This window comes from Rhagoletis pomonella, unplaced genomic scaffold, assembly GCF_013731165.1.
Source record: "Rhagoletis pomonella isolate Grant_MI unplaced genomic scaffold, Rhpom_1.0 Rhpom_scaffold_00004, whole genome shotgun sequence".
Classification (NCBI taxonomy): domain Eukaryota; kingdom Metazoa; phylum Arthropoda; class Insecta; order Diptera; family Tephritidae; genus Rhagoletis; species Rhagoletis pomonella.
The window spans coordinates 75610888-75619719 of record NW_023458558.1 but is presented as its reverse complement, the minus strand read 5'-3'; positions in this window follow the sequence as shown (position 1 = coordinate 75619719).

The window sequence follows — 8832 nt, the reverse complement described above, 5'->3', positions numbered from 1 at the left end:
GGCCTCGGAGTGTGCGTACGTCTAAAACACTGGAAGCGTGCCTTCCGCCTATCACAACATGATCGATTTGGTTTCTCGTTTTTGGATCCGGAGACAACCACGTGCCAATGTTACAAAAAAATAAATGTACAATATATTATGGAAATGGAGGGGAAAGGGTTAAGCTTGTATATAAATTATCGCCGATTATTTTTTTGTACCGGGAGCCACGACAATGAATTTAATACAAATAACTTGTGGGGAAATGCTAAGTTAGAAATTTTGGCATAATAAAAATGTTGAAATCAGTCAATATTTGGCCAGAGATGTAATTTTTAAGCGCCTTTGAAAAGTAATATTTTATGAAGAAATTGTCAAAATGTGTATAATAATAATAATAACAATAATAGATTGGCGCTTACACATATGTTAGTGATTGGCCGAGCTTCTCCTCCGACTTGTGCCGTGCGCCTTGATGTTGTCACACAAAACGGAGGGACCTACAGTTTTACGCCGACTCCGAACGGCGATTGTATTTTTGCCTGAAACTTTCTTATGCGTGTGAAATTTTATGATTGTTGTATATCTACAGTGAAACCCGCTTAAGTAAATTTCCTCTCTCTGCGCATATGGTCGCAGGGCGGTTTTTTGTTTTCACGCCGAAAAAGCCACAAAACCTGATTTTTCACAGCGACCAATTCTTGCGAAATTTTCACTTAAACTCGCTATATCTCAGACGTTTATGTATCGATTGATTTGAAACTTGTACACGATAAACTAGATACAATTCTAAAGAAGATGAGTCTAACTACGTGTTATGAAGTTTAAAATTTATGTTTTGTTTTAATGCAGCATTGTAGACAAATATATACGGAAATTTTTGGGAAAGTTTCATGTTTAGACAAGAAGTAGCTCTAAAGTTATAACAATATTATGGTGACACACACGAGCGGGTGCTCGCCTCTAGATGACAAAGATTTTTACATAGCACTTGTACAAGTAATTTTGGAATTAATATTAAGTGAAATGTTGAAACTCATAAATTTATCAGTGTTATATAACTTATTAAAGAAGATATTTTTTCATAGCATGGATCTGTGAACATTTCCAAAAAAATCTCTCTGAAAAGGGGCAAAAGTCACACATAATTTTGGAAAAGGGTCAAAAAATCAAAATTTTCAAAAAGTCGGGTCAAAGGGTATTGGCGCTTAAAAAGGGCCAAATTGCCCCTTTAGTCGCACAACGGCAACACTGCCTATACCACGTAGTGTGGAACTTAAATCCGAACTAAAACTCTATGTAAGTCCGCTGTACCGTATTTCCCCGGTACCACCGTAAAGTATTTCGTCGGAAGGCGGTTGAGCCTAAGCTCGATCGTACGAACGTTCCTGTTCTGATGCAGGTAGGAATGTAAGTACATATATATGTCTATTAAGTTTATAACAAAGAACTTTAATAAGTTATATAACACTGATTTATAAATTTCAATATTTCACTTAATATAACTTCCAAAATTATTTGTGCAAGTGATATGTAATAATATTTGTTATCTAGAGACGAGCGCCCGCTCGTGGCTGTCACCATAATATTGGGTGCATTCCAAAACGTCAAAATACCACCATTCGTGTGTAGTGACGATATGTAGATCTAATATTTATGCCTTCCGACTTTTATTGTATCTGTCCTTTTCATGTTCCTCGTGTTTTAGTGACCGATGTCCAGGACGTACTTAACTTACGGAGGGTACTCTTTTCCTATTGAATGGTACCAGTACTGACAGTAGAAGAACCCAAGTCCCCAATCCATGACGACGGAAGCAATGTCCACCGCCTGTCTATGACGAGGTTTGAATAGCAGTTACGAAGCTGAAAAACACGAAAGCTGCTGCTGCTAACGGCCTGCCAGAATAAATTTTCATGTACGGTTTCAGCAGTTGATAAGCTGCATGTATAAAAAAGGCGGATCCACCATATGCGCCAACTAACGTGGGATCAGCCTCCTAGGCATCAGGTATAAAGTACTTTCGAGCGTATTATGTGAACGACTAAAGCCCACCATCATCCAACTGATTGGGCCTGTCCGTGTGGCTTTAGACCTGATAAATCCCCCATAGACCAGGCATTCACCATACGCAAAATATTGGAAAAGACCCGCGACAATAGGATCGACACACCATCTATTTGTCGATTTCAAAGCCTCTTTCGGCAGCATAAAAAGGAGTTGCCTTTATTCAGCTATGTTTGAATTTGGTATTCCCGTCACACTCATATGGCTGTGTAAAATGACATTAAGCAATGCCACCACACTTGTTAGACTTAAGAAGGACCTCTCCAAGCCATTTGATACTTAATCAGGTTTCAGATAGGACGACTCCATTTCGTGTGATTTTTATACCTTTCATGAGCATGAAATGGTATTATAACTTTGATCCGATGTTTGTAAGTACCAGAATAAGAAGAGATAGACCCATTAAAATGTATACTTAAATGATCAGAACGGCGATCTGAGTCGATTTAGCCATGTCCGTCTGTCCGTCTATCTGTCTGTCTGTCCGTCTGTTTGTATGCAATCTAGTCTCTCAGTTTTCGAGATATCCGGATAAAATTTGGTAAGTGTGTGTATTTTTATAATGTATTAATCATTTGTCGGAACCGGAAGAATCGGACCACTACAACATATAGCTCCCATACAACTGATTGTTCAGATATGCGATTTTTATACCCGAGCGCTTTTGTGCACAAGGGTATATTAATTTTGTTCACATAACGGTTGTTTGTAACAGCCCAAACGAATCGAGATAGATATAGCCATGTCTGTCTGTCCGTCCGTCTGCCCGTCTGTCCGAGCAAAAATTGAGATATCTCAACGAAATTTGGTATGTAGGTTTCCATTTATCCAAGGTAGGTTGCTATTGAAAATGGGCGAAATCGGACAGTAACCACGCCCACTTCCCATATAACGGTAGCTTTCAAAAATACGAAAACTGCGATATTTTAGTAACTCAAAATTGATATTTACAATAAGTTTTAGACGAAAAATAAGAATATTATAAATTTTTGGAAAATGGGCATAGCCACGCCCACTTATGGTTACATGTGTATATGTTGGTAACCGCTGCACCAATTTCTTCCAAACTTGGCACAGTTGTTGGCTTTCGCACAACATACTAAATGGCCGAAAATTTTTAAAATCGGACAATATAACGGTAATTTAGAGAAATGCAAATTCTTCGATAAATCATTAAATATTAAAGATAATCTATTCAAAATTGGTGCTTGCAACAATTCTTAACCAAGAAATATGCTTGTGATAAAATTTTGGAAAATGGGCGTGACACCCACTTATGATCACATATATGTATCTCGGTAACCGTTCTACCAATTTGTACCAAACTAGGCATGGTTATTGTGCTTGCTACATAAAAGCAAAACGTTGAAAATTTTTGAAATCGGACTAAAATTGAGGCCGCTTTTCATATAACGGTAAATTTCAGAACTGCTTGAAACTTCAAAATTTCGAAATTTAAGGACTCTAATTTACTCTAAATTGATACGCCCCAGCTTACCATGTAGCGGTAGGTTTCGGAAAGGTGGAAAAACATATATTTAATACTTGCGCCGGGTATTTAATGTTCGACTCCGCTTAGACTTTCTTACTTGTTTGCCATAACTTCTTCATTTAAGCAGCTAGGAACATCAAAATTCGCACCGTTTTCACTCATTATTAACAAAATGCTTACAGTGAAAATAACAAAGATCGGGTCACTATAACATATATCTCCGATACAACTGATTGTTCAGTTATGAGAATTTTCGTTATAACTCCTCCATTTATGTAGTTAGGAAAATTAAATTTTGCCATACTTCCATCCATTAACAGAATACTTACAGTGAAAATAACCAATTATTTCATAAAAATTACATAATTATAGCTCCCATACAACTGATTGCGATTTTTTGTTATAACTCCTCCATCTATGCAGCTGGGAACATGAAATTTTGCAATATTTCCACCCATTATCAAGAAAATACTTACAGTGAAAATGGCGAAGATCGGATCGCTATAACCTATTGTGTCCATACAACTTATTATTTAGATATGAGATTCTTTGTTATAACTTCTCCATATATGCAGCTAGAAACAAGAGATTTCGCACTATTTTCACTCCTTATCAACAGAAAGTTAACAGTAAAATTAACAAAGTTCGGGTCACTATAACCTATTTATTGCCCCACATACAACTGATTATTCAGATATGGGGTTTTACTGTAAAACTCTTTTATTTGGACAGATAAAACCGATAAATTTCGTAAGCTCTTTTATAAATAATAATACAAAGACTACTGATAAAATCGTCAAAATCTATGCTGTATAAGCTTTATCTCTTATACCACTGATTGTTCAGTTACCAGTTTTTGCGATCTGTTAAATTAAAATTTTCAGACGTTCATGAGAGGTATGAAGCCTTCGGCATAGCCGAAGACAGCGCTGCTCTTACTTGTTTAATCTGATAATGGATAAGAAAATAAGAGCAGCAGAACTGTATCGCTTAGGCAAATTTTTACAAGAGAATACAGTTTCAGGCGTTTTGCGTCGACATCGACATCATTGGTAAATACAAGGCCACGTCTGTTCTGCCTTCTCGATATTAGCCCTAGAAAGATAACCCTACTGCTAAAAAGATAACCATACGTCTGTGAGACGTATCATGGTTTGCTTGCCTTATTATACCTTTCATGAGCATGAAATGGTATTATAAATTTGGTCCGATGTTTGTAAGTACCAGAACAAAAAGAGATAGACCCATTAAAATGTATACTTATATGATCAGAACGTCGAGCTGAGTTGATATAGCCATGTCCGTCTGACCGTCTGTTTGTATGCAATCTAGTCTCTCAGTTTTCGAGATATCCGCATCAAATTTGGTAGGTGGGTGTATTTTTATAATGTATTAATCATTTGTCGGAACCGGAAGAATCGGACCACTATAACATATAGCTCCCATACAACTGATTGTTCAGATATGAGATTTTTCGTTATAACTTCTTCATTTATGCAGCTACGAACATGAAATTTTGCAGTACTTGCACCCATTATCAACAGAATACTTACAGTGAAAATTACAAAGATCGGGTCACTATAACTTATAGCTCCCATACAACTGATTGTTCAGATATAAAATTTTTTTAGGAACATGAAATTCCGCGCTGTTTTCAATAATTATCAACATAAAACTTACAGTGAAAATTAAAAAGATCGGGTAACTATAACCGATAGCTCCCATACAACTGATTGTTCAGATATGAGATTTTTCGTTTTAATTCATCCATTTATGTAGCTAGGACCATGAAATTTCGCGCTGTTTTCACTCATTATCAACAGAAGACTTACAGTGAAAATAACAAAGATCGGGTCACTATAACCTGCAGACCCCATACAACTGATTGTTCCGATATGAGGTCTTTTATCATAACTCCTCCATTTATGCAGCTAGGAACATGAAATTTCGCAAAATTTTCACTCATTATTAACAGAATACTTACAGTGAAAATAACAAGGATCGGATGACTACAACATATATCTTCCATACATCTGATTGTTCAGATATGGGATTTTACTGTAAAACTTCTTTATTTGAACAGCTAAAACCGATAAATTTCGTACGATATTTTATAAATAATAATACAAAGTCTACTGAGAAAATCATCAAAATCTATGCTGTCTAAGCGTTATCTCCTATAGCACTGATTGTTCAGATACCAGTTTTTGCCATATATCTCCTTTATGTAGGAAACTAAACCCAATAAATTGTGTTACCGGTTTACATACCGATCACATAGCAGTGAAAATCACTTAGATTGGTGCCATATAAGGTATATCTTCCATACATCTGATTGTTTAGATGCGATTTTTTATATAAGTATGTAACTCCTCTATCGATGTATGCAGATGTATTCAAAAGCAGTAATCTGTCAAAGTAAAATTTGCAGATGTTCATGAAAGGTATGAAGCCTTCGGCATAGCCGAAGACAGCGCTGCTCTTACTTGTTTTATGGTAAAAAACCTACGAAGATCGCAAGCAATAACACTATTTTAATAACACGCTCACAGCTTTAGAAATAAGTATATGGGTGAAAATTTCTCAACTGGACCTCGGATTTCAGTCAAGTTCGATTCTTTGCGTGGAAATTTGGGGATAGAGGTTTATAGATGCGAAAGGGATTCTGAGAATTTTTTTGAAAAATTTTAATTTTTAATGTTTCTATAAGCAAATATATTTTTAAGCAATCTTTTTTAAAAACTCATTTTCTCTTAAAGTATTTGACGAAAGTTGATGTTTTTTTTTGTGAGCGTAGTGACATTAGAGCTTTAAAATAAATATTTTTATAATTTAGAAAGTTTTTTTTTTTAATTTAAAAATTATAAATATTCAAGTTGAATTAAAATATGTTCTCAATAAGTGTTTTCAATTTCATTTATATTTTCGAAAACTGCATTTATTGAAGAAAATATTTCTGAAAAAAAAATTTTAGATCTTCTTTGTTTATTACTAACAGCAACATTTTTCACAGCGCGCACGCATCTTGAACGATGCACGCTCACCGCCTATGCGCGTAACGTGTTCACTAGGAAGCGCGAGTTAGTGTAACAGAAAATACACTACTGTACCGATGACATCATCCAATGTATGATACAGAATCTGTAGTTTACATAAAAGATTCCTATTGAACATTATCAGCAACCAATAAACAAAAGAAACCAGAGCCTATAAATAGAGGATTAAGCATAGAAATAAGTTAGTCTTCTATTATACTGAAGCATATGAACTTCAGGTTAGAATTGATTTAAGTACATCTTGGTACCAATAAAATTATATTTATTTATGTACATCGAGAGTATGAATTTAACTGGGGGCTCAATAAGTGAATGATAAAAGGAATTCCTAAAAAATCAAATTCCACACGTCCTGAAAAAGAGGACAAGGAGAACCAAAAATAAAACTGGACCGCTTCCGAAAAAAGCGATTACAAGTGTTTGATCAAGGCAGAGGAATCATTATGGAAGCAAGGGTAGTAACCTTGGAACAAGCTTATGCCGCTGTAGAAGCACAATTAGCCCAGCTGCAGCAAGCGCAAGTACCTGAAATCGAAGAATTCCAACCGATAAGTCCCAGGATAAACAATGCAAATGAAATAAATTTGAGACTATTCGAACGGCTACCAGTGTTCAACGGAGACACATCCAAATACAGGTCATGGAGGGCAACCATCATATCAGCAATGAGTCCCATATAAGCCTTTGGAGATACCAAACCATATTACGATGCATTAATTATAATACGTCACACGAAGATCGAAGGAGAACCAGCAACTCTTCTACAGAATCATGGCACAGTATTTCACTTACAAGCCATACTCAATCGCCTAGATTACAGCTACGCCGATACTAGAAGCTATAACGCCCTCATAGAGGAAATGAAAAGACAAGGAAGACAGAAGCTATCCGAATTCCACAGCAAGATCTGTCAAATCTTTAATTTAGCAATGACTAAATGCGAAATTGATCACCCAGGGAATACTCACTCTCTACAGCAGGTCACAAAAGAAATGGCCATAGATTGCTTCCGCAATGGCATAAATGATGAATTTACTCAACACACATTATATGCAGCAAAACCAAGAGATTTAGAAAGTGCATACGCAATTGCCACGGAGATTCTTTATAAAAGGCAGAACAATCCGATACGACGAGAAGCTTATAACTACCCCAAACACCCACAAAACGAACGGAAGTATCAACCAGGAGTTCAACCTATTCCCCACATGGAAAGATCAAACCCGACACCAATGGACGTGGATACATCAATAGGAAGTTTCCGGCAACCCACGAATAATCAGCATCAACAACAGCAATCGTATCAACAGAATCCCTTCAGAAACAACTATGAACGACAAAGAGCAGGATACGCACCTTTCAATCCCAATAGAGGAGAACCATTTAAACGAAACCACCAACCAACGTCATCCAGATATAATATAGCACCACAGAAACTACAAAGGATCAACCAAATAACGGATAATAATAGTGATCAGTCATTAAGGGTAAATATAGATGAAAGCGAATTTGAAACTAGAGCTACTTTTTTAGACGAGTAAATAATCTGCCGTGTCTTCAGATTATTTTACATGATAACAAAAAACTATTAGTTTTAATAGACACAGATTCGACATTAAATTATATTAGGAAAAATATTCCAAATGGAAAGACCTTCCCAGTTAAACAATTTGTTAGTAGAACTCTGAATGGTTCAAACACAATAAACTCAGCCAAGAAGATTAGAATGCTAGGACAAGAATTAATATTTTTTGAAATCGAAGAATTAAAATAATTTGATATGATATTAGGAGAACAATCCTTGAGAGAAATGAAAGCTAAGATAGATCTGTTCGAATATAAAATGATGTATGTCAGGAGAACAGAACAGAAGAAAAAAGAAATGGATGTCAGTCAAGTAAATTTCACAATAGATGAGAGCAAATATAAAAAAGAAGTTGAAGAAATTATGAGAATTAATGAGGAAACAAATCCTATTTTACCATTTACAACAACAATTGAAGCGACGATCCGCACTAAAACTGAAGAGCCAATATGGACGAAACAGTACCCTTACCCCTTTTCAGACAATAATTTTATAAATAAAGAAATAAATAAAATGCTAGAGAATAATATAATTAAACCCAGTAAAAGTCCCTATAACTCACCCGTATGGACAGTACCAAAGAAAGGAACTGACAAGTTAGGAAACTGTAGCATAAGCACATCGCCCTTTTTACTTTAATTGTCATGTGCACA